Here is a 27,094-nt window from a genome sequence, read left to right as displayed (position 1 = left end):
AATCTCTCTTAATTTAGATATATTGCATGTGTCTTAACATAACACAACTCCACATGTTAGGCCATTTTCCATTTTTCCAATGAAAAGATACTAACAGTTTTGTGGCCAGTTTGAATACAAAACTTTTTAAAGGATAGATAAAATAGGTAATTTGTATCTATAATATATGATTGTTTAATTAGTTGCCTACATATATTTTAAATAAAATAATGTATTTATTTAGAACCACCATATTAATGTAAAATAATATATAAAATAGTGTATTGATTAGAAATACTTCTTTTTCCACCCTTTCATTTCATGAAACAGGTTCACTTAAATACCGCACCTGCATCTTAAGCATTGGTCCTTTTTTAATCACTGAAAGCACTTTTTGAATCACCTATGAAAGTTTTACAAACAAAATTATATTTACTGTCACCCAATTATTTGAGTTATAATATTGTTTGATTTTGTGTATGATGCTGGTACTAGACATTTTATTCTATTTGTCATTTCTGTATTATAATCACTTACTATAAAGTTATTTTTAAAATGCCTGCTTACAATGCTAAATCTGTAGTAAGCTTCCTTGACTCCTGTCTCATTTTAAAAATTTAATTCTTTCAGGTGGCCTCTATAAATATTATGTGATGTATTTCAGTCAACATTCCTTTGCTGTTCTAACTAAAACCATTGAGATAGTGGCCTGTACTATGAGAAACTGTAAGGACTTCAATATAAAATAATTCTCTATTTTCTGAAGAAGACTTTTACAGGAAAGACAAAAGCTAGGTTTATATTCACAAATATATGATAGCTCCAGAATTTTCATTTCTAAAGCTTAACCGTAGTGACTTACGGATGTACAGCGATGTGGAAATTTTATATCAGGTCCCAAAGATCCTATAATGAAGATATGACTCAACCTTTTTATTTTAGGCTCCTTGCTTACAGCAAAGATACTAAGGCTGAAGATAAGATGTTAAAGTTTTGGGGTGAAAGTAGTGGATAAAATAGGTAACTGGAGAGTTTAACCTGAATGTAAAATACATTGTTAAAAAGGAGGCACAAAAGTTGTCCTTTCTAATTCTGCTTGAAATCATGAGAACAGGCGCCGCACATCATGTGAGTCCACCATCCATCATCTGTGTCATGCTTCTTTGTTCCTCTCTGATGCCAAAAACAAATGCAGGGGGAGGTATAATGTCTTACCCTCTGAGTTCAACAAGAGACCTGACCTCTGCCCTTGAACACTGAGCCCTGTGGGGGCAAGATGTGGGAGGTGGGTAGCAGGAGGAATCTCAGAAACAAACCAACCTTCTTCTTTGATAAAGATCTTGTGGTTTCACATTTGGTGAACACTTTTAAGAGTTAAGTATGTTTTTGGCACTTGCTGGGTGTTGGATGATGGTAGTGGTGGGTGTAGTTTAACCAAAAAAAAAAAAAAAAAGAGCGAGAAAAGAAAACAAAAATGTTCTCCCAGTATTCAAAGAGCTCATAGTCTTAAAAGAGGAACAAGCCTCAAGATCTGAGCTATGAGAGGAATTTCCAGTTCCTGCTTTCCAGGAAGTGGGTAGGGAGGATAATTAGGCTGAAGACTGAATGCGGAGGCACTTCAGTGAGGGAAGACTGGTCAAGTAGCTCCTCTGGGAAGGAGATGGAACGAGGAAGGATGGTACATGGGTAGCTCTGGAATCACAAAGAAGTGGAATAAACCTCCCACTCTTAACAAAATTCCAGAGACTGAAAAAAAAAGCAATCAGACTTCTGAGGTGATCTTTGGGGTTGGAAAGAAAGACGTGGTTGTGGGTCTGGACAAAATGGGCCTCTGTACCAGTCTGGGCATGGAGCCTGTGGGCAGGGGGTCAGTCCTTTGGAAGGCACTGGCGAGTGTGTGCCTGGCAGTCTGGGCATTTTGTGTGGTGTATGGCACTACTGGCAAGGGAACAATGTACTGGCACTTTCCCCTCTTTCCAGGGGCTGTGCCAGCATATGGCACTTTCTGCACGTTTTGGATTGAAAGTTAGGTGACCTCCCCTTTGGTTTATTTAAGCCTCCTAGGGTTCTCAAATCATGCAGGGGAAGGAGAAGTGGGATTCCTGAGTTAGTTTTAACAAAACATGATGAAATGAAAGGCAGGATCACATCTGTACCCCAAAGGTTATGAACATTTCAAACCAATTCCACTTTATCTGCTTCACTGGGGTTAAGATTGTAATTTGTTCAATGACCAGTAAGTCACAAATGCTGTTATTTCAACGGTTGCAACCAGATATCTTAGGCAGCCTCATTTCTTATTCATTACTTTACTTGCTTTTCATATTCTTCCCTTTTGGTAATTCTCCCCCATTTCTTTGCAGCATTAATCATTATTGTTTTCCATATGGTCTTAGAAATCTTTCTTGTTGAAGGTGACAGAAACCCAACTTGAAGAAGCTTGAGAGAAAAGATTGCTACGTGGAATTGGCTATATGGGTGTTGGGCTTCCTTCACATACTCTGAGGGCAAGAATATGGATCAGCCTCAGGTGAATCACCCCAATCATCTGGGGCCAGACTGGACTCATGCTACAGTAGTACAGTTGTTCCCACAGTACCGATGAAGTCTGCTCTGGGGGAGTGGGAGGTAGGAGTTGAGGCACAAGTTTCCAGAAGGAGGGAGACCAAAAATAATGTTTACTGTCGTTAGTAATGATTTTAAAATTAATTATAATATATAGCCCACTCTTACAAAGTGATTCAATGAAGCTAATAATAATATGTTATAAGAGTATATACTATTCATTAACTTGCTCTGAATCACAGCAGTGTTCTGCAGGTGTCTGTTCCCGTTCTGGAATGAGGAAACCAGCAGAGAGGTTACACCATTTGCCCAGGGACACACAGCTGTTAAGTTATGGAGATGAAACTCAAGTCTTTTCCACCACATCCTCCTCCTAGAGACTTTGATTCTTAAAATAAATCCACTTTGTTGCTCAGGTCTTTTTCATTTATTTGAAGGAAACAGCATTCTGGATTAATTTTAGGTATAAGTACCCCGAGGGCACACTACATTTTCAGACTTGGGCAGCTGATCACCTGATGGAGTTGGAGTGTTTTCTTTTTCCTTTTGGTCGAGAGAAAGGCCGTTCTCCATGTCCTCTTTTCTTTTGATTTCTTGTTGGCATCTCTGCTTCCCTCCATACTTTTCAGTATTCAAGCCAGATGCCAGTTGCCTGTGTGAAGACACACTGCTTCTTAAATATACCAAGATGTCAAATGTATGTGTAATATCTGACCATATGTGAATATTCCAGTAAAATCCTGGGGATTTATGTTCCAGTGTCAGCACTGAACAACAGGCAGACTGTAAATTCCATCAGCTAATCAAAAGACTCACAGATGCCTCATATTTATAAATATCCAATATATGTAATGCATTCTAAATTCAACTTTTTTAGTATGATAGAGGTGTCGCAAGTTCTTTCCATGGGGATAGTTGGCAGCTTGCAGAAATACAAATTGATAGGACCTCTTCAGGTTATTGCTGTCATTATTGATCATAGCAATAGGTTTTTTTGGGAGAAACTTGCAAGTAAGGAACATTTATCAAGATGGATCCTAAAAGAAAAGAGAAGAATATATAAGTGGTAGGTGATAGATACGTTGAGAAATAAATGTTGAATACCTATACTAACTGTGTAATGGGGTAGGTCAGAGCAGAGATCTCTGGAAAGCAAGGGACCCCAATTTAGGCAGGGGAACCCCAAATCCAGCACTAGGGGTTGCCCCCGCATCTCTCCAGGAAAGGAGGGAGGGAGGTCAGGGGAACCGTTGAGGCCTTTTCCAAGACAGGCAGAAGCCAGAGTAGAAGTCACATCTCATAACAAAGGCAGCTGTCAACTGTAGTGGAGTTAGCAGGTGCTACCCAGACAACCAGGCATCCCTGGGCCTTTTCAGCAGAGAAGGGCTGCAGGAGGAGATTCCTTGCTAGCAGCCTGCCTGAGGTGGGGTAAAGGCAAATATGGCTAACACTGACCCTCATTGGTTGGAAAGCTGGACAGTCCCCCAGCAGATGCTGGGCCCACCAGGGGTTTAGGCCTCCCATGGTTGAAAGTTTGCTCTTGGAGACCGGGTCCCATGCTGGGATGTGCGCCTCTCTGGGCTCCAGCCTCTGGGACACTGTGATCCAATCCAGCAGGGCACACGGGTCCTGGACTGCTGTGTGGAGACCAGGAGCAGTGCGCCCAGGTCCTGAAAGAGAGAGCTGCTGCAAGATGGCGACTCTGAAACCCACAAGTCATTCTAGACAGGATGGAAAGGGTCTGTTTGCATGGCCAGCTGAAGCTCGAAAAGTACAGATGAGGAAATGGGGAACTTCTGAGCATGGTTTTAGCTCATAATCTTTTGGGGAGTGAGGAATTTGCTGGGTTTCCTGGGAGAGAAAGGCTTAGAGCAGGAGTGCTCTCAGCCCCTCCAGAGTTGGAATCCTGTTAATAAAAACTTGTTTCCTTCAACACAAATCTTTGGATCATGTGTGCAGCCAAACCCCATGCTGCACCATTACAATTGGGCCAGAAAAATCCCCTGAGGCTGGACAAGGTGGGATTAAATTCTGGAACCTTAGGCAAAACATTTCAAAGTACATAAGAGAGAGGCTAGAGTTTGAGAAATGCCTGCACACCCCCTCTTCCCGACCATCAGCCTCCAAGATGCCAGCCTAATTGTCACCGAAAAACAAAAACATGAAACAAAACCACTTCAAGAAGGTTTACTACCTGCAAAGCTTTGCTTTGGATCTGGTGAGTTAAGAAGGTAGAATAGGCCTTTGTCCTGAAGTCACTCATGGATGGTTTACTTAGTACAGGGAATTTCCATTGTCATCAAAATGCCTAACAGTACAAGTCAGGAAGAAGGAGTGGAAGGCTGGAAGGCACCATTTCTTGAACATGGCCCAGTTTGGGGGAGGGGCTGAGACTCTTAGCTTACCTCTGAGCTGGCCAAAGGATCTGGTGAAAGAGACCTCTGCATTGAACTGCACCCTCTTCTTCCAGCAAGTATTAATAGTCTTGCTGGTAATAATAAGAGCAAACAGTTATCAGAGGTTTCCTTGTGCTAAGAACTTTAATTCTTTTCCTCATTTGATTTTTAAAACAGCTTAAGGAGAAAGATACCATTCTTATTTCTCTAGTACAGCAGGGGAATTGAGGTTCAGATAATAAAATAACTGGCAAAGATCAGATAATTTATTTGTAGGATTATAGAACTGTTGATCCCATAGAAAAGTGTGTTTTAATTCTACAGAGATTGGGGCGTGTGAACCCTTTTCTAACGGAAGTGTACTTGGGCCACAACTGCGTTACTCCCCATCTCTGCCGCAGCAAGCCTTGTCTGTCTTGCCAGAACCATGGAACTGGCTCTGTTTCCATCATACACTCTTCGTGGGAGCCGGTCATCTCTTCCCATAGTAACTCTTGAGTGCTTATGCCTGCTTCATTTATTTGGCAACCGGTCATGAACTGCTCTAGGTAACCTTCACTTACCATACACTATTGTTTAACTTCGCTTAATCTTTCCATCCAGATTATAAAATCCTTATTGGTGCTTGGGGGATTAAAAATGTCTTCTATATCATTCACTGAAGTGCATATTGTAATACAGTTTTTTGGTATTTATTTGAATTAAATTTGTATTGTTTATATATGGCTACCTAAAACAACACATGTATTATTTTATAATTTCTGTGGGTCAGAAGTTGCGCATGTCTTAACTGTGTCTTCTGCAAAGTTGCAGTTGAGGCGCCAGCTGGGGCTGCTCATCGGGAGGCTTGAGCGGTGATGGATCTGCCTCGGTCTCCATCTTCCCGCTAGCTTTCAGGAGCAGGCTGCCTTCAGCTCCATGCTACATGGTTCTCTCCTGTAGACCCTTTTCCAAAACTGAACTCCCCCTCTTCAAAGCCAGCCACTTGGACTCTCTAGAGTGAGTCTCTTAGTAAGATGCAGTCTTACATAATGTACCGTGGTCATGGAGAGACATCCTATCATCATTGCTACAGTCTGTTCATTAGAAGCAAGTCACTCATGCTGCCCATGCTTAGTGGAATCAAATTATGCAAGAACCTGAACAACAAGAACAAAGATTGTGAGGTGACAACCTCAGAGTCTGTTCACCACAAAAGTGAAAAAAGCAAGAAATGCACAAATATTTGAGACTTTATCAAATTCATTTAGCAAATCAGTAATAGTATTTGAAACAGAATTCAGAAACCTGGTTCTCATCTTCTTGGGCTGGCTGCTAAATCATCACCACCAATAGTGAGATGGCCTTGGCTACATAGCAAGTTCTGGCTGGTACAGATGCAGCCCAGGAATGCATATGATCTTCTGGTACGTGTTGGGGAAGAAAACTTTCTATGAATAGTTACTGTTGAAAGTGTGGTGGTCAACTTAAATTTGACTTTTGCTGGAGCTGAGATACAAGGCCATCTGATCAGGAGTGGGTGGCAATTCCTGGATATATTAGGTTTGCGGTTTATTCAGTCCCTCAGAGAGAGAAATGGGAAAGGTACGGGTAGTTTATTGGGACCTTGACCTGGAAGGACAGGGATGTAGCCCAGGGGTTCAATGCCAGTAGGAAGCTGAGGCAGAGCCACAGCTATGAAGAATGGACCACCATGCAGGGGAGGTTGAGGCTGGATTGTGACTCAGTGGGCCCACCCCTCGTTCTCAGGAGGAGCACTTTGCTGCATCTGTGGGCGGAGGGAAGGCCCCTAATATACTCCCTGTGAAAGGCCTCCCTGAAGGGAAGGACTTAGAATTATCTCAAAAATTTAGGCTCTGATTCCATATTAATCAAATTTGTAAAAACAATACATATTTACATTTTTCCTTAATGGGAGGCACATTTTCTTATTTTAAACATGATTTCTCTTTTTCTTTCTTATTTTTTTCTTCCCCTATTCTTTTAACACCCCAGCTTTCATTAAAATTCTTAGATTTCTGTCCAGTTATTCATTCTTTTCTTGAAACCTAATGATAAAGATATAATCCTATCAATTAAACACATTGAATCAGATACACTTTTCTGCATATTGCTTATTTATTATGCAACTTCCAATGCCTTTTAAAATAACACATATTTTATGGGGTCTTTCTCCCGTGACTCATTTTTGGAGCTGATCTGAGAAGGAGTTATTCTCCAGACGTGGCACCATTGACCCTCATTTCAAATTACATTTTTATTTATTTTTAAAAAGATATTTCATTCACAGAATCCCCACTGAGCTTTTTATTGTGGAAAATTAGGGCCTGTAAATCATCCCCCTCAGAAAACATAAATTTTATACAATTGAAACATTCCATGGACGGAGCTTGGCACTTTGATGAAATCACTCCTTTGCTTCTCATAATTTATGAGCCTCCCCATTCTCCTCTCTCCTGCACCGTCGTCACCTTGCCCTCCCAGTGAGAGTCAGGGGTGGTATCCTGCCTTTAAATTACTCACTGGGGTTTATGGAGTATAATTTGTGAGCGAATTTATACAAACCCTCAATATTGCAACTTGCCCCAAATTATGAACAATAAAATTTTTCATTTTCTTCTGGCAGGCAGGAGGGATGTCGGCTGGTCACACAGGAGGCAGCCTAGCCCGGTGCGTGGGGAAGAGCAAAGTCCCCGAAGCCAGATGTCGTGGGTTGGGGCTGAGATCTGCCGGCGGTTTCCTGCGAGTCCCAGGCCTCAGTTTCCTCACCTATAGGTTCAGGTGGGTAATCTTTAAGTTTTCTTTTAGCTCTCACACATTCTGACTGTGCAGACTGAAGGTGGTTCTCAGCATGCTGCTTCTTTTAGAGGGTAATCAGGCAAACTAATTAGGCAAACTAATTCAAAGGTTTGGTGTGCTGTTTTGGATGTGAGTGGTTGACTCTTGTTTTTTAGGGAAAAAAAGAGAAAGCACAATAGTGGTAAAGACCACAGCACTGCTGATTCTTGTCTGCCAGGTTGGCGCTGGACTGTGAGCTGTCTTATTTCACTTGCAAACCCTGGCTCTGCATATAGGACATGAGACCTGGGTTTCAGATAAAAGCAGTTAATGTACACAGAGAATCCGAATGTGTGTTATCCTCATAAATGCAAGTGACTCATAAATGCAGACACACAGTAGGTGCTCAATGCATATTTGCTAAATTTCTTACCTCGAGCCACTTGCCATTAATGGGATGTTACCATTATTGGAATTTTCCTTAGTCTATTCTGAGTTCAGTTAACACCTTTGTTTTTATATTCTAGTGTTTTTCCTTACCAGAACTTCAGATGGGTCTTCTAAAGAAATTGCTAGCTTTATGGCATCACTAGTGTTCAGTCTTGGAAAGAGTTTTGTTGCTGGAGAGATAGGTCAGATTTAGAAGATAGAGAGAATATGGCCAAATATGGCTGAGCTTGAGCGCTGCAGAGACACCTGGGCTCTACATCATAAAAGCACTGTGAGCACTTGGCCAGAACATTTCCCCACTAAGCTCCACTTCTTTTATGTGTGCAATGGAGGGAGTCATAGTTACCCTTATCTCTTCAGGTGGAATGAGGATTCAGAGAGGCCATCCCTATCAAGTGCTTAGTTCAGTGCTGAAAAATAATAAATATCAATAAATGTTAGCTATGGCTTATTTTTAATCATTATTGATAGTATTGGTGCATACATCAGTAATACTGTAGTTTTTAACTTTTGTGTTAAAATTCTGATTCAGTTGTGGCAATGTAACTCTTATCCTATGCAAAATTTATTGTGGTTTTAACTTAACCATTACTTTAGCTTTTCAGGTCATATTTTGAGATTTTTGCATTAAAAGGAAGAGTATCCCTGATATTTATGAAAGGAACCTCACCATTTTGAATGGAGAATGTTGCTTGTATTTCTCGTTACTCTGAAATACAGTTTATTGCAATTCCTTGCTTCTAGAAAAGAATGAGAACATAATGTTGTATAAAAAGTGTTTGGTATTCTTTTTTCTCCATAAAATGGAAAATTTCCCTCCTGTCAGTCATCAGTTATGACTTTGGCTAATGCAATTATAATATAATACACTGCTCTGCCACCGAGGCTTTCACCGGGGTCAGAATGCAAACAAGTCTGAAATATTCGAAAATCAAGGTGAAGTCAATTCCCTTTTCTTTGATCTCCTTGCAGATGACCCTGGCAAGGTATGCACTAGAATCTGTGTCTTGGAACTATTTACCCCCTAAATATTAAAAAATATATATAAATAAGCAATGGAGTTTGGTGTAACTGAGGATCTGAAGTGACGGCCACCCAGCCCTTACTGGTAAAATATGGCTCACTTCATGACATCTCAGTCCATCATTTCACTGCAGGAGGGGGTTGCACAAAAACATTACTTCAGGACGGTTGAAAAAGGCTGAATAAGCAAAATATCCTGTGTGACAACACTCGGAATATCAAAGGGGCGGTTCAGGTACGCATTATTGCCTGTGGCTCCAGGCCCAGTCACCTTTTCCTTGTAGAGATAGATCCCCTGGACAGAAGACAAATCTCTTTCCAAGTCAGAGGACTTTATCAGATTTATCTCTCATTGTCCGGTCAGCATGCAGGAAACAAATGAAGTCTGCAGCATGATTCAAATTAGGAGAGAGAGCAATTTATAGTGCTCACTGGCTTCTCATAAACCTTATTAATGTTTGGCATGGGGTGCCAAGGAGCCATAAAGAATCATCCTGCTGAACATTTCTATCTGCTTAGTCTCTTAGTATATGTCCTCCATGCAGTTTGAATAATGGCTGCCAGAGCATCTTGTGTGCAGGAAATGAAAAAGTTGCACATGTTTTTGTCTCATAGTCAAATATTCTTTTCTATCTTTTTAAAGTCTCCCAATGGAAGGCAAAGTACTGTTTTGTTTTTTTTTTTGTTTCATTTTTCCTTAAGCTGTTGCCTGTAATTTCCACTTTGTTTTAGATTTGTCACAGCTCTAAAATGGAATTAAGTTGCTTATTTATGCTCATGTCTTCTATTATTTTGGATTTGGGGAAGTTCCTAATTCGGTCATGGCTATATAGTTGATTGGATTCAAATTCCCTCTTGAATTCCAGCCCATGGCATCCCAATGATGTGAGCACATTATGGATGGTGCCAACTTATTTATTTTTTAGAGTCAAGTTTTCTTATTTCTTTAGGGTTCCCAATATATTTATTTGACCCTAGAGACTAATAGGTGACATTTGTTGAATACTGACTATGTGGCAGGCACCTTGCATTTTTTTAATTTAATCATCACAACACTCTCATGAGGTAAGTGTTATTATCACCTTCATCTCAGAGATGAAAAATAGTAGTTGCCCTGGGACACACTGCTACTAAATAAAAGCCAGGGGTTGCATTCTAATGGCCTGTTCATACAATACACTGCACTGTATCCACTCGCTAACATCAATTTGCAGCTCGTCGAATGTGATGCCTTCCAATGCATGGGTGTGATAGAAGAGAGGAGGAGGATGGGAAAGAAGGTTAAATGTATAATAGCGTTTTACAAACAGTAGAATGGAGGGAATCTTATACAATTGGCTCCTGTTGAATTGGCCTCCCAGGTGCCTTGTTAATGGGCACTGATGTGGGTGGGCCATTCAGGCCTACTAAGACTGGGAAAGACCAATCTTTCACCATAGAGGATTATATATGTTTTTTGGAATTTCCTATTCTTTGAAAGAATTTTTGATTCTAAATAAAGTTATAAAAAACATACAATGGACCCCCCACACCTCTTCACCCAGACTTCCCCAGTGATTAGCATTTTCCCACCTTTCACAAAAATCATTTTCTCTCTTTGTAGTAACTTATTATTTTTGAACCTCTGGGGAATAAGTTGCAGACACAGTGGCTCTTTACTCCTAGATACTTTAGTGCACATTTTCTAAGAGTGAGTAAATTCTCTTACATAACCACATCATACTCATTACCTCCAGGAAATTAACACCAATTCAGTGCTAATATCTAATCTGCAGATTTTGTTTGTGTTTCACCAGCCGCCCCAATAAAAATATTTCGGGAGGTGTGTTCAGGGACCACATGTTGCGTTCAGTCATCATGTCTCTTTAGCGTCTTTTGGTCTGTAGCTGTTTGTCTTTGCCTTTTTTCTGTTTGACATTTTTAAAAAGTACAGGTCCACTGTTTTGTAAATGTGTTCCAGTTGGAGTTTGTCTGATGTTTCCTCATGGACTGAAGTTACAAGTTACCCACCTCGGGTGGGAGTAACGCTGAAGCAATGTGGTGTTCTTCTCAGTGCACCATGTCAGGGAGCACATGGCGCTGGTTTGCCCCATTGCTGCTGATACTAACAGGTTTCTCTACTGTAAACTTACAGTGTTTCTATGGGTTATAGCCAAAATTTGATTTAGATGCCAGTTTCCTGGGAATTTGGTTCAATGCAGGTCCATAATTCAAGCAGCTCTGGGGATTCCGAAAAAACTAGCTTCCTGATCTGTATGTCTCAGGACCACTCTGCGTAAAATGGTGATTCAGCTGAGATTCCCTTAGGGAGGATTAACTTATATCCCATGTCCATCACTAGGATCTCAAGGTTGTTATTCTGTGTGTAATTAGAAACGTATCTTTGGTGACGTATTTGGTGAGATAAATGGAATATCAAAATATGTATATGGCAAAACAAAATACAGTTTTCATCACAGATGCAGACTGTGGGTGGGCAGATCTATTTGTAGACCAAAGCTCTCGGGGTAGGAATGGAGGGTGTTGTAGTATTAGCTTTGTGCTGTTGGTGGATGAGGAGGTAGATAACCTTATATCTATCTAGTCTAGAGGTCTGATTCCTTGCAGTAGGATTGGGCCAAGTTGGAAGGGCTGGCTTCTAAAACAGCATCCTTCCCCTGCAGTGGAGGAGGCTCAGTTTTATCAAACATTATTTTCTACAGTGGGGCAATAAGGGGTAGTGCTGTTGGTGAACGTTTGGTGATTACTTTAAGTGGTGGAGGAGGCAGTTGGATTCACCAGCAGTCCATATGTGTGTGTGTGTGTGTGTGTGTGTGTACACTGTGCGTGTTGTAGGAAAGTAGGGAGGGTGCACAAATGGAGGAGGCGTGGATAAAGAAAAAAGTTAGAAGAGAAATACAGGTGAGGACCCAGTCACAGGGGCTTTAGGCATTAAGACCACACTGGTTTCCAGCCCAGGGGAACCAATCAGGAAATCACAGATTCAGAGTACAAGACTGGGCCGGTATCAAGTGTGACAGGAAAGAGTTTCTTGTGAGTGAGGCTAGAGTTGACTAGTGAAACTTTGGCCTGAAGTCCGAGTTGGCCTTAGAGACTTAGGAAGAGAATTGCAGCTGTAGGAGAGGCAAGGTCTCTGGTCCATGGCGACCAGCTTATGCTGTTGCAGATTTGAGCCTCAGAACGAGCAATTTTGCAATCAGTGTGAGCAGTGATATTCGTCTTGACCAAGTTATACTCACCTTAGGGTTGCATCATCTTTTTTAAAACATTATTTTATTGTTCAATTACAGTTGTCTGCATTTACCGACCACCACTCCCCCCCACCTAACTCCACCCAAACCTTTCTCCCTCCCTGGTTCCACACCCCCTTGGTTTTGTCCATGTGTCCATTATAGCTGTTCCTTAAAATCCTTCTCCCTTCTCCCCATTCTCCCCTTCCACCTTCTCTCTGGTGACTGTCAATTTGTTCTTAATTTCAATGTATGAATCATTAATTTTTTTAGTTTACTAAACTTTCTCTTTTTCAAGGTTGTTCTTCAGTCATATTGCTGTAGGGGCTGAGAAACACACAGCAGGATTTGACCTGGGCTCCATACCTTCCAAGAAATACCTTCAGGCTGAGAAACTTGGGCTCCTTTCCCTACTTCTGAGCTGGGTGAAAGTGGAAGGGGAAAATCAGAATGTTCAATGAACTACGCATTGTTAAAGAACTGTGCCAGAATAAGATTATTTTAGAAAATAATTGCATATAAAAGTCATCACTCATTCTTACCCTCTGTAATTCTGTTCCCTTTCAGCTTCGTTTTAATCCTTTTCTTCTCTGATGACATTTCCTATTCATTTAATTTAAGCAATGTTCCAGGAGATCATAGCCATGAGATGTATAAATATACCATGGGGGCAGCATGGAAACCCTTCCTGTGGTTACAGAAACCATAGAAAGATGTGTATGCACTCAAGCATATGCATGTGCATAAAATTTTTTGGAGTCAAAGCTTTGCAGAGCTTATCCAGTTGGGGAAATGAAGTATTTTATTGTGATCACATTGCTATTTGAGTCTATTGTTTTTGTTGACGTGATTTAACATTTGTTGCTGTGATGTAATATTTGTTGCATGTCTCAGTCCTCTGGACAGACCCTGGAATTAGATGTCAACTGTGCTTGGTGGATTTATGCTTGAAATTAGAGAGCTAAGCCACAAAATAGAAAAAAGATAATTTCAAAACAGAAATGCTGAATAATACATTCCCAGAAAAGATAAGTAAGGAGAAAATAAGTTTGACCCAGGCCGTTAGAAAGGAAGAAAGTGCGAGAAGACTTAACTGTCTAGTTTAGGGATGGTTTATAGCCATTTCCAAGAACCCTGGGAGGGACCCCAGAGGCTGCATGATCTAACACTTTAATCTTCCTCTACCACAGCTCAGACCCCATGGGGTGGAATCTTTGTGAGGAGACTCCCTGTGTCAAATAATAACAACAAGCTGCCCTGTCTGCAGGCAGATTTTCAGGTGGAAATCTTACCCTCCACCCACATGACCAGTGCAACAAATAATCAAGTCCTCAAGATTCAAGGGAAACCCCAAGGGGATATTTTTCAAGGATATAAATGTCATTCAAAAATAAAGATACAATTTCTTAGAGTAAGTTTTTTTTTCTCCTCAACATGTGCCTCCGAACATGTTTTTATTTCTCTGCCCAGACACCCCCTACACTGTTTAATATTAAATGTCTCATAATAACAAAAGTAAACTGCACGTTATTTATGGAAACTGCACAATATTAACTTTGCTAATTACATAGTTGCTCACTTTCCCAGGACCAAATCACCTCCCGTTTTGTTTCCAACTGCTGTGGCCACCATGTGTTTCAGAATAAGGCAGACATAATAAGCTGCAGGCTTACAGTGGAATCACATGCTATTGCTGCAGCTCACACAGGGAATTTGCCATCTGGGCTTGCAGTGCACATGGTCCCAAGGCAGAGTGCATTGAGAGGGCTTCCCTCATCACCCGCAGAAGTGACTACTGGGGAAGTTTCCAATGGAGTTTGAGGCCAGAGCAACCCAAGTTCAGACCCCTGGTATAGCAACCACCTAGTATATGAAATTTTCAGCGAGTACTTCTCTGCCTCTTATAAATAAATTGGGGATAGTGAGTCCTAATTTCTAGTGTGGCTCTTAATCTTAAATGTGGTGATAGATGATGGTGTTTAGCATAGGGTAAGTTGCTAATGAATGATGCTTCTTAGTGTCTTTTCATTCTACTTCATATTCTTCTAAACTCCTAAATACTAAGCTGAGAAAATGTAAAAGATGACATACATACATTTACATATGTATGCCTGGCTCTAAATCCAGAATAAAAAGCTCAGACTGGGCTACATTCTCCAAGGGGATTTTCTGTGTTACGGGAGCTACAGTTTACCCAGCGTTAACCCTTCCTCCCGACTCTCCTTGGGTAGTGAACTGGGGTCGCTGCCCATTTGTTAGGGAACTGGGCTGTTGGTTCAGCCGGGACTGCGCTTGAACAGACTGCCAAGTCCGTCAGCAACCCTGTCCTGATGGGAACGCCAGGATGGGCTCAGTCTCTCTGGGTCTGTGAAATAATTCTTGCAGTTACGTCAACTTCTTGATGTCTTTGGGTTTAGGAATTCTCTTTCTTTTTTTTTCAAGGGTTTTCTACTTGATTGCTGTTTCATCTCAAAGAGCCAGTGACATTCTGACATAGTTGAGATGTGGGCCTTCTTCCTTCCACTGACACAGCTTGGCTCTGTGCCAGCCAGAGTTACTCCGCAATGAGTTACAGATCACTGGGCCTTGCTGTCTGAAATGGTTATTCGTTGTGGTAATAATTGCTGGGTGCATAATTGGTTGTCTGAAAATGTGAACTTTATTAATTATTCTGTGTTTCTGCGTGGCTGCTGGGAACTCTGTCTAGACTTTATTTCTTGGCATTCTCTCACCTGGCATTTCTGCCACAAATCTTCTGCTGTTCTTAGCTGCTTATTTTCCTCTATTTCATTGTCTTTCTTTCATCCACTGGTTGTTACTGTGATTTTTCACTAAACCAGGCGTTCACGGTCTTCTTAGTTGTGAGAAAAACAAACTAAGTCCTCTTGAATCAGTATCTCCTCCTGTCTCCTGTTTTTCTATGTCTTCTGTAGCCTAGACAGCCTATCACCGAGGTAGGTCGGGTGTTTCCAGACCACTAAACCCATTCAAGCTACTCTTATCAAACCAAGGCCTGAACTACTCAGACTGCCATCTGGTAGCTAGGAGCTGGTAGCTAGGAGCTGGTAGCTGGTAGCTGGAGGTGTCTCCCCTCTCTGCCAGTTAGGAGCTCATATTCCATTTGGGAGACAAGGAATTTAAACAACCACAATACACTATTCTAAGTTTTATAACTGAGATATAAACAAAGTGACCTTTGGTGGTTTGATGTTGCCTCCCCATGGACCTGAAGCAAGCTGCAGCATTGTGACTTTCTGTTGAGTAGCTTTATACATATGTACGTAATCTCAGTTTGCCCTGAAGTTCTGATTTATGAATAGGGCTTTTTTTCACTCTTGGTCTTTCCATTTTGACGATAAGTTGCATGGTTTTTCTGTTCATAAAGGACCAATATATGAGGCTGGTTTAACTGAGGGACAGTTATATTCCTATTTATTAAGAATTTTGAGTTACCTGGCTTTACATTAGCAGCTGAGGGAGTGGGGCACTTTCCTGGTCTGATTCACTTTTTTCCCCAGTAGTAATATTTGTACTTTTTTCAGATTCATGAAATAGCGTGTTTAGCTGTATGTGTTGGTTGAAATTAGGTGTGTGTCTGACTCAACATTTTGGACTGTGAGCTCCTTGAAGGCAGGACCTGAGCATTACTCCTAGAAGCTGCAACTGTCTTTTCCCATAGCCAGCATTTCCAGTGTATTTTTATTTCTTTCAGATTACTCAACACACCTTATGTTGCAATGAAAGTCTTTTCTACCTCATATACTAGGACCATGTCTTACTTATCTTTGTGTGTTTTCCTCATTCCTAATTCAACACCTAAAAGTAGGTAGTCAGTAAATTCATTCATTCAATGAATATTTTCTCCTTCGTTCTGCAGAGAGGGTTTGTGCTACAAACGTTCTAGCAGGCACACAGGTGAACAGGCTTGAAAAACAGCAGATCTGTGAAGCAGAGAGTCCGCTCTGCCTTACATGCTATCACGCTGCATAGCTATAAGGTGGAAACAAGTCACCCTCGGCACCAAGTTTTATGCTGTATTATTTTACTGTACACTTCCCTTGCTTAAAGTTTTGGTTCTTCTCCTAGAATTTTGTGTGCCTACCCCCACCCTCCATCTTCGGGCATTTCTTTCATCATGGGCGTGTCTGCCATAGACTGTGTGCTCTCGTTCACCAAGGAGCTGTAACAGTGTGGTCTTGTCCATGCCGCAGGCTGGGAGCCTTCCTGGCCCACTGCTTCCTCTCCCTGCCACACCCACCGCCAAACCTCTCTCCCTTTCGTGGTTGCTGGTGTTTCTAAGCTCCTCAGGTCATTCTAAGGTGGGTGAGGATTAAGAACAACTACTTAGGCAGAGAATGTGGCCACTTGATATTTGAAGTTTAGGAAATTTCTTCAGTCCTCAAAATATATTCATATCTTTCCAGCCCCTATTAGCCCCACCCAAATATGACATTGTTTACATTGCTGTTCAAAGCAGTTAAAACGTGTGTTACCCAAGGTGGAAAAAGCATCAAATCATTCCTTGATTAGTCACTGGTGCTGGTTATGAAGTTATTGTCTCAGCCTCAAAGACAACTTTCTATGTTCCACGTTGTGATGCTAGGGCCGGGACTCTGCAAATGACGATTCTTAGCCACCTGGCTCCGTGGGAGCCCTGTAGGAAGTCCCTTTCAGGAGGGAGAAAGAACTTGCTCCTTTCCTCTCTGCTTCCTGTTCCTATCAGTGACCTTTTGCCTTGGAGGGGCAAGAGGTACTTGTTCCCAGCTTCTCTGGGTGTCCCAGAATCAGTCTCCCTGCACCCCCTGAGAGGTACAGGTACAGGGAGGAAGCAGGCCTGGGCCCTAGCTTGTGGGGCTCCCCCGCTGATATTCTCAATTACTGTAATCCCTTGTGGTTATTACCTGTGCTGCTGCTTCAGTGTCTTTATTTTTTATCTTCCGGCACTTGTCGAACCACACTGCTATATTAAATTACTATGAGGAAATATCTGTTCTTTTCTTCTCTGACCGAATTTGACTCTTGCAACAGCTTGCTTCAAATTAGCCTTCACATTATCTAGTTTAAGCTGAAGGGCTCTGAAACGAGGCTGGATTTCTAGGAAGGCAAAGAAAAAGAGAGCTCAGGTAGCTTGTCTCCATGTGGGTCAATGGGAGAGTGCTGGAAATCTCCCTAGGGGCCACGGGTTGGGGACAGGATGCTAGAATGAGGAGGTGGACAGACATGGAGGATGAAAGCACTTTATCATTTTGCTTGGTCTATCTCAGCCAAGAGACACTAGGAGTATGGATTGGAGATAAATGGTAAGCAAGAAAAAATCCATAGTAATCCATAGTGACATTTATTAATAATACATACCTTCTGGGTTCCATCCCTTCTCCTTCCTCTAAGCCCAGGGTTTATAATTTTTTTTTCTGCATTTGTGGTCTCATCCTTAATTACAGTGTAATGCAAGTTGTTTATCTTCTCTTGGGTTGGGATTCACTCCTACGGTCAAGAAGGACACACCTAAGGCCAGGCTCTGTGCTTACATAATACATTGTAAATCCATGTGGATATAAGTTTCACTAAAACAATAATTTAGTTTCTACTTTCTCAGATTTGTCCACTTTGGTCAGCAGTATCTTAACTCTAAAAATAAGGGAGAATCTATTTGGTACAAGTATCTCTACTGTACTGGATATGTTTAACCTTACCACCATCTTTATATAAGCAATGTGTTGATTTACATACTATAATGAGTGAACTTGGGCATTTGTGAGGGATAGTTAAATTTACACACTGCTTTCCTACAGTGTTTCATTGTCTTGCCACTTTGCTGTTAATTTTCAAAGTTGTTTTCTGTTAACAATGGAAAGATGTTAGTCACCTCATGAGAATTTTTGGCTGTGTAACAAAGTAAATGAAAACCAAGCCTTGTTAAGATGCAGAACCCAGGATCAATCACTAGCTTAGAGTTCAACCCTGGCCCATGATTCAAACTGTTGCACCAAAAAATTACAAAGGTGGACTTTGGGCAGTTACTTATTGATAACTGAAAACACACATTAAATCTTTGAATGCCTGGCTGCTACTTTACTAGATATGCACCAAGTATTAAGCTTATACATTGAATTTTTGTATTCTTGTTAAAGAAATGGGATAGCCGTTAACCAGTATATTTAGGGGAAACTTAACACAGCCTGGATGCTCTACTATGAATTCTATACCCGCTGTACTCCATCGAGATCTTTATATTTTATCTTTGCTACTTATTAAGTATAGAAAAATTTTAGTTTTAGTATCTGTGTCATTGGCTGCGCAATAATACTGCAGCTTTCTTTCCCTCCTCCAGAGAATCTCATCTGCATTTTCAGTGGTGAGTCTGTTTTCTCTGTAGGGTCAGCATTTTCTATGGTGCTGGACAGGTGTTTTGTACCTTCTTGAACAAGGAAGTGGCTTTTCGTTTGTAATCTGAAAATGGCTTCCCTATTGTATCATAACAGTCAGGGAACAATTACTCTTTTACTCCCACCTTGAGTGGGTAGCTCAAGCCATATTATAATGTTGTCTAGTTTGTATTGTACTTCTGTTGATTATGTTAGTTTGGTACTAGTTTGGATTTGTCTGATTTAGACCTTCCACCGAACCTTTCTTTCTGACCCATGATTATTCCGCAGGACCCCAGATCCATTCATTAACGTAAAGGGACTAAGGATGTCTAAGTGTAACCCTGCCACCTGATTGGGAAAACAATGACAAGAAGGTCCTTTAAAATATATGTCACCAGAAAGCAATGAGTAAGAGAAAGATCACTGAAACTGGAGTTAGAAAATGTAGATTCTAGTCGAACCATTACTACTTAGTATCTGTGACCATGGACCTGTTACTTAACTTCTCTGAACCTTAGTTTTCTATTTCCATAGTGCCAAATGTAAGTTATATATACATTTTGTCCACCTCACAGACCATGAACGTTTAAGAGCCTGGAAATCTCCCAACGCTTCTGTTCAAGTTGACTTTCTAGAAACACGCTTTATTCTCAGAGGATTTGATTATTGAGTTATCTTTATATCCTGCTGCTGTCAGTAGGTTTACCATAAATGTTTCTTGAGAGTCTCTCTCTCTCGAGGAGATTTAGGCCCCAGTTAAATTCATCCCAATTAAAAATAGAACCCTGAGATGCAGCAGCTGTAGCACCTCTTAAACCTCTTCAAATAACATTGATCTACTAAGTGCCTGCTACTGTGGAGATCATGCCCACAGATCCAGCAGCAGGCCCTCTCAGAAAATGATAACACTCTAAGTGGCTGTCAGTCCTCAGTAATTTCTAGTAGTTCAGGGGATGCTACCTTATCTGCTAAGTGTTCTAGAAGTTCCTGAGGGTGGGGGGGGGGTGGAAATCACATATTCTTTATTTTATAAAAAATCTCCCTTTCTACAACAACAAAATCCTTCCAAACAACACTGAGCCAACAAGCATGCACAGTCATGAAGCTCTTTCATCTGAATGGAGTACATAGCTGTAGTAGTGTTTTTGCTGGCAGGCTTGGGGTAAAGGGCAGATGAAGCTATTTTATTTAGAAAATGAACTTGAGCATCTGGCTGGGTGGAAAGTGAGAATATCTTTCTGAAAAAAACAAATTGGAAATGTTTTTCAAGAGGTTAAAGAACACTCATATACAGAGAACCAATCATTTCAATTGCAGGATTTTATCCTAAAAATATTAGTCAGCATTGAGCAAATTTGGATCCAAAGATGTTCAGTGGAACATTCTTTATAATTGCAAGAATAATGGAACAAGTTGAATGTTGGTTAGTAGGAGAGTGATTACTATGGGAATGAATTTATGCTATATACTGCTTCATATACTGAAGCAGTATATGAAGTATACCAATAATATATTTTAAGCATATAAAATACATGTGCATGGACAAAGGAATAGAATTAGCAGTTGTCCATAAATGGTTATAATTTTTCTTTATTTTTTTGTAGTTCCCCAAATTTTCACAATGGTCATTTATTTCTTTAGATTTAGAAAAAAATGTTATGAAAATGTATCTAAGAGAAAATGTTTGTTTCAGACTTATAAACCTGAACCATGGGTGTCCTCTGAGGAAGGTCGACTCTGGCTGCATATTTCCCGGTGGTTAATCAAAGATCTATCAGACTTTCCCTTATGTGTGGGTCCTTTATGCTCAAGGACTGTATTTCTACGTAAAGATGTCTGCATAGGATGAAATTTGTCACCTGATGTTTGACTTTGGGTAGTATTACAGTTTCCTGTGGCCAAATTTGAGATGAAAACAAGTTGGATGGAGTTTAACACAGAGAAATGTTATCTAAGCTGTTTTCTTACAACTAGGCAATGGCAGAAACATGCCAGAAGCAGAAAAGACTTGAATTGACCCTTCTTTTTTCAAAGAAGATTTTATTTACTTATTTTTAGAGAGGAGAGGGGAGGGAGAAAGAGAGGGAGAGAAACACCGTGTGCAGGTGCTTCTCACATGTCCCCTGCTGGGGACCTGGCCCACAACCCAGGCATATGTCCTGCCTGGGAATCTAACCCGTGACCCTTTGATTTGCAGGCTGGTGCTAAATCCACTGATCCACACTGGCAAAGGCTGAATTAGGCCCTTCTTACCACAGACATAAATGTAATAGTTTTACCTATTCACCGGTCATGGACCTGGGCCACCCAACTCATTTTCCAAGACTTCTTTGCTTTCCATGTTTCAGATGTACTTGATGTATCTGAAGAGGGCATCTGGGCTCACTCCCTTGGTACCATTCTAGTGGTTTTTCCTTCCCCTGGAATGCCAAAGAAATCATGTCTTCTCACATCCTTTAGGCTTATGTTACCTGAAAGCTCTTCCTCGAAAACTCTACTGTTGCCCCTGATGAGTATGATCAACCCCCTCCTTTAAACTGCCTTGACCCACATATTGTGATTTTACCTTGACTTTCTACTAGATTGTTAGTTTCTTAAACACAAGAGCTGTTTTGTCTTTCATCCCCCATACCTTGCCCGTGTTAGCAGAATTAAACTTATTTACTTAATGAATCAGGTGTTACTTTGGCTGGCCCAGAGTTTGCTTCCTTCTCTTCATGAAATTTTATTATAATGCACATCTGTCAGCTCAGAAAGTAGAGGTAAGAATGGATTTTTCTAATTTTCTTCATGATGTATCTTTCTAGAATAAACTACAGACAGAAAATGTGGAGCACAGGGCTATAATATACTCACGGTTTAAGTTGCCAGGACTCTTCACTGTGGTATTTTATTTTTTCAAATGTATTTTATTGATTATGCTATTATAGTTGTCCCATCCCCCCCTTAATTCCCCTCCACCCTGTACACCCTCTCCCACACATATTCTCCCCCTTTAGTTCATGTCCATGTGTCTTAAGTTCTTTAGCTTCTACATTTCCCATACTATTCTTGCCCTCCCCCTGTCTGTTTTCTCCCCACTGTCAATGCTACTTATTCTCTGTCCCTGCCCCCCCTCCTCCTCCCACTCCCCTGGTGCTAACCCTCCATGTGATCTCCATTTCTGTGGTTCTGTTCCTATTCTAGTTGTTTGCTTAGTTTACTTTTATTTTAGGTGTGGTTGTTAATAATTGTGAGTTTGCTGTCATGTTACTGTACATGTTTTTTATCTTCTTTTTCTTAGATAAGTCCCTTTAACATTTCATAAAATAAGGGCTTGGTAATGATGAACTCTTTCCACTGTGGTATTTAACTTTACTAGTATGGAAGAATATGTGGGCTTTAGTGTTAGAACTATGTTTAAACCTAACCTTGACAGTCATTGGCAGTGGGCTTTTGGGTAAGTGATTTAGCTTCTCCAAGCCTCAGTTTCCTCATTTGTAATGTGTGGGATGAACTAATGTCTGTCTCCTCACATTGTGAGGATTATGTGAAATGATGCATGAGAGCACTTAACACAGCGTCTGGTGCAGATTTAAGTCTCTGTGCTCATAAGGACAGAGGATCCATCATGTCCTGGACAATTTATGTGCTCTTCAAAAGCTAGGGCTAAGCCCCCTAGACTTTGCAGGGTGGTGTTTACTTCATTTCTGGGTCTGTTGCTCTGAAATCACCAATCTATTTGTGTAACGGAGGCCTCCAAACAGTTGCTCCTTTCAATATGAGGGAATAACCAAGCTGGAGTATAGAATGCATTTCTGCATAAAAGCCTATTTGGCTGTAAGTATATAATCTCTGAATCTGTTATATCCTCAAAGCAGGAGAGTTTAGTGGGCTCTGGAGCTAAACTACTTGGGTGAAAAATCCTGCTGCTGTACTTAATCTTTCTGTTTTTGAGATTGGTACTTATCTGGAACAAAGACTAGTAAGAATAATATTAAAATAATAATATTGCCTGCCATATAGAAGTCTTTGAGGGTAAAATGAACTTTTGCGTACCAGGCACTTAGGACAGGGCTCGGCACATAGTAAGCAATCAACCCCAACTAGCAACTCCTAATAAATTGATTTAAAAGGTAGAGCTCTTGGAGGACCATGATGAGCCAGGCATTCCTGTAATTAACTGAAGCTTTTATTGTAGTCCCGGTGCCATCTTTGGGGGAAGGAAGGGAGCGTGTACTTTGGAGATTGTGCCTCACAGTGGGTTGGATTTGTTAACAGTACTAGTCACAGAACATGGTGCACTAAAAAAGTTGCCAGACGCCAGATGAGATAAGGCGCATTCTGTGAGCAGTGACAGACTCAAACACTCCCCACGAATAGACAAGGGAAGTGATGGCTCTGCCTAAAGATCTTGTCCTTCAACCTTGACACCACCCAATTTCTTTTCTGATGCTGCTGACAGTATAAATAAACATCAGAACCTCCTGATAATAAAATGTCTTTGTCCCCCTCTGATATAATTCCTGCATCTATTCACAAGTTTGGTATCTAATACAATGGAAATGAAGTGGAATACCTGCATGGATAACCTAATAATTAGGTTATCTGCTACTGAGAAATGTAGGGCGTGTACAGTTTGCTTTGTTTACCTGATCTATACATTGTGCCTAAGTCATTTTGATGTTTCAGGGACTTTGTTCTTGTAAATAGTCCTTTACTTGCAGACATTGAAATTCTTCTAATCACATATTAGATTATTTTCCTTATTCTCCTGATGGTCCATCTCTTGCCTTTTGTCCTTCTTTTGACTTAAAAAAATCATTATTTAAATTTACAATTTGATAGATTTAATAATTTTTCTCTCTGCTCCCTGCAACACTGTCTTTCCTCTTTCCATTTTTTTTTTTTTTTTGCTTGTTTTGTTTGGTTTCTGCCTTTTGTGTTAGGAGATTTCCTCAAATTTCTGGCAAACCTAGGTTGTCCATTTACAATTATAAGTGAGGCATTAAAAAAGGTATCAGCAATGTGCTTCATGGAAGATTAACAGGGGATGAAGCGAGGTTGCTCATGAGAGGGAGTCCCCAAATGTCTGAATCTTAGTTCTCATGGCTTTCTCTGGGAAGGAATTTTACACTGTCTGGGAGGTATAAGGTTGGAGGCCAGCGTTCTCAGAGCTGACTGTGGGCATGGAGTGTGGGAGTCTCACTGCTCAGTAGGCAGACTTTCACTTAATTGCCTCTTTTTTTAGTGCAGGTGTGACAGGCGGCAATAACAGCATCTATTCTTCACACCTCTCTGTATTCACATCTTTTGCCTTATTTTTGACTCTGCAGTTCCTCCTACTGCAGAGGCAGAGTTTTCTTTTCCGAGAGAGTGAAATGTAGGCTGGCTCGTTCCTTCCTTTGGGCAATAGAATGTGGCTGAATTGACAGCAGGTCATTTCCAAGTTTAGGACTCCAAAAGCCTTGTGCATTTTGGCCTTTCTTTCAGGCCTGTCATCAGCAGGAGCACATTTTGAACTCTCCTGCTGGAAGATGAGATGCTTGTGGATCAGACGGAGTTACCCTAGTCACCCCAGCCAGAGCAAGCCTAGATCCATAAACCAATCTCTCAGCATGTGAGTGTCTCCGGCCAACCCCATATTCATAAAGCAATAAATTGTTATTGTTGAATACCACTATGTTTTTGTGGCTGTTTGTTACAAAGCATGATTGCCAACCAGATAACTAATACTACAAGGTTTTACCCTCCTCCTGAAAGCTGCAAGTCTCTTCAGAAATTAACCTCTTGTCTTCTGCCTGCATTAGGAAGAAATCACCGGGTTATATGGGGTAAAAGAAGAACTGGGTTAAGTAAGTCATTGCATCTTCTACTAACCTTCAACCAATCTTCTTTTGTGTGCTCCCTGGGCCCCACACTCAGAGGTCTCTGATCTGACAATTTCTGAGCTTTTCCAGGGTTCTGTGCTGTAACTGGAGTTGTTTCTTTTTGTACCTCCCTCTGTAGGCACCAGGTTTTGGCCTTGTCCTGTTGGCTGTTATCTGCCCATTCACTTGCCAGTGTCTGAGGTTTGGTTTTTCAGTCTTCTTTATTGTCTTGCTGTTCTTTATTTACTTTGTCCTTGGGGCTTGGGGTATTTAATTCTTTTCCTCTCATATACATGGATTTTAAGAGCAAATGGGGAGAAATGTGGGTTTCAATATTTTATGTTTAGCCAAAAATACCTCCAGTGATTTATTTTTTCTCCAGGAGTCTAAGAAGTTTTGCCTTTTTTTCTTTTCTTTCTTGTGAATATTCATCTGATAGGTGTGATCTACTTCAGGGTGTTAAATGACATGATTATAAACCTTTTTCTGAATAAATTAATCATATAACGATAATTGAGTCATCCACCAACGATTTCTCTTTTCTGTATTGAATCTTCTATGTTCATTCACTGGCCATTTTTCCAGGGAGTACTATGGGCCAAGTATTGTGCCGGTCCTGCTGAAACAGTAGGAAAAAAATAGATGTTAATTCCTTTCCTCAAGGAAGCTGTATTATAAAGATCTACCCAGAGCACTTCTTCCCTAAGCACTTCTTTCTGCATTGTCCTGTATTACTGAGGCAGCCCAACCGTTATCTCCATTGTTCACTGTTATCTGTAATGTGGTGAGTGTAGTCATGTAGTCATCAGCTTACATATTGGTTAAACTTAACCTCTTGAAGTCTTGGGATCTTTAGGGTGGTGCAAAGTGCTAAAAAAAATCAGAACATCTTGTCAACATTTAAAATCAAGATCACTCCTCTCTCTCTAACATGTATGAGCTTGGGCACACACACACATTCTGATTTCCAGCTTCTTTTGAAAAATCAGAAGATGCTATAACATTGGGACACCTTCTTACATGGTCACATCAAGCAAAACCCAGCAGGGCCTGACCTCTTTAGATGGGGCCTGAGCTCTCCCATTTGCCAAGGTCACCACCACTCTCCAGGTAGTCAACCTGGCCCTTCTACACATTTACATTATTTGTCTGACCTCTGTGGACATTTGAGTTTTCTACCTGCCCTAGAGTTTAGTAAATCGGAGTGTCATTTTAAAAATAATCCTAAGGAATATTTAGTTACTCTGTTACTTTCAAAGACGTGAGACACATTGTTATGTTTCTGGGATCATGTTCTTTCCCCCTACTATTATCGTATATCCCCAAATATGAATGTATTTATTTGTCTATATTTTAAATTTTATTTAATGTATGTATATTTTTAATCCTAACCTAGGAATTTTTGTATTAATTTTAGAGAGGAAGAAAGAGAGAAAGAGAAACACTGATTTGAGAGAGGAACAACAATCAGTTTCCTTGTATGTGCCCCAGCCAGGAATTGAACCCGCAACCTAGGTATGTGCCGTGATCAAGAGTTGAACCTGCAGTGTTTTGCTGTGTGGGACGATGCTCCAACCAACTGAGCCTCTCAGTCAGGGCAAATGTATTTAATATTTTTAAATGTATTTTAACATTTTCTTGTTTTGCTAGCATTTGTTAATGACTGGGTTGCAGACCCTGAACAGGTTTTTGGCCTTTTTAGGTATTGTATTCTGTGAAATTCCTCTTCTACAAGATTTCCAGCTCTTGAGCCATATCATTGTCCCCAATGGCTAAGCTCTACAACCTCTCCTGTCTCTATATAGTTCTGAACTTAGGACTCCACTTATCCAACCCCATGATTCCCTTCAGAACCAGACTTCATATTTGCTATTCATAGTATTTGGGCTCTAGGTATCCCTTACAGACCCCAGCCTCCCTCATTCTTCCAGTCCTTGGTACCTTCCATTAATTTTGGTTGTTCAACAGAACTGTTTACCCTGCCCCTGGGTCTCTGTAGACCTGTGGCTGGTGTAGCCCTGCTGAGGCCCACGTCTCCCTAAATAATACAAAGAAGTTCAGACATCCTATAACCATAGAGTCCTACGATATTTACCATATCGAGCAGAACAACTTTAAGATGTTACATTGGACTTCAGGTCAAGATGGAAACATAGATAAACATGCTTTGCCTCCTTGAACAACCACAGAAAGAATTACAACTAGACTTCAAAGCACATAACACTCAGAACCATCAGAAAATCAAACTGTATAGGAGTCCAACAACCAAGGATTTAAAGAAGCCACATTCATTCTGATGAGAGGGAAGGGCAGAGGCATGGAGAGGCATGGAGACGTGGTGTGGCATGGGGAGGTGGTGTCAGCAGAATGAGAAGTCCCACACTTACACATGATAGATAAAAATCAAGAGGGATACATTGGGAGCGAGTGATCCCAGCCCCCAGCCAGGCTGCACA

General features: G+C 40.9%; 1 protein-coding gene across 1 annotated transcript in view; it reads left to right on the top strand.

The window, feature by feature from the left end:
• Positions 1-7,711, top strand: part of TRMT11 (tRNA methyltransferase 11 homolog) — a 99,609-nt gene extending 91,898 nt beyond the window's left edge. Inside the window, exons 14-15 of the transcript XR_008391528.1 lie at positions 2,394-2,554; positions 7,567-7,711. The gene's annotated coding sequence lies outside the window, so the exon portion shown is untranslated. The remainder of the gene's footprint in view (positions 1-2,393; positions 2,555-7,566) is intronic.
• Positions 7,712-27,094: the final 19,383 nt, after the last annotated feature.

The sequence above is a fragment of the Artibeus jamaicensis genome, unplaced genomic scaffold, assembly GCF_021234435.1.
Source record: "Artibeus jamaicensis isolate MK-2021 breed Jamaican fruit bat unplaced genomic scaffold, CSHL_Jam_final contig_387, whole genome shotgun sequence".
NCBI classification, from domain to species: domain Eukaryota; kingdom Metazoa; phylum Chordata; class Mammalia; order Chiroptera; family Phyllostomidae; genus Artibeus; species Artibeus jamaicensis.
Note: the sequence above shows the minus strand (reverse complement) of the source record. Positions and strands in the feature narration are given on the sequence as shown.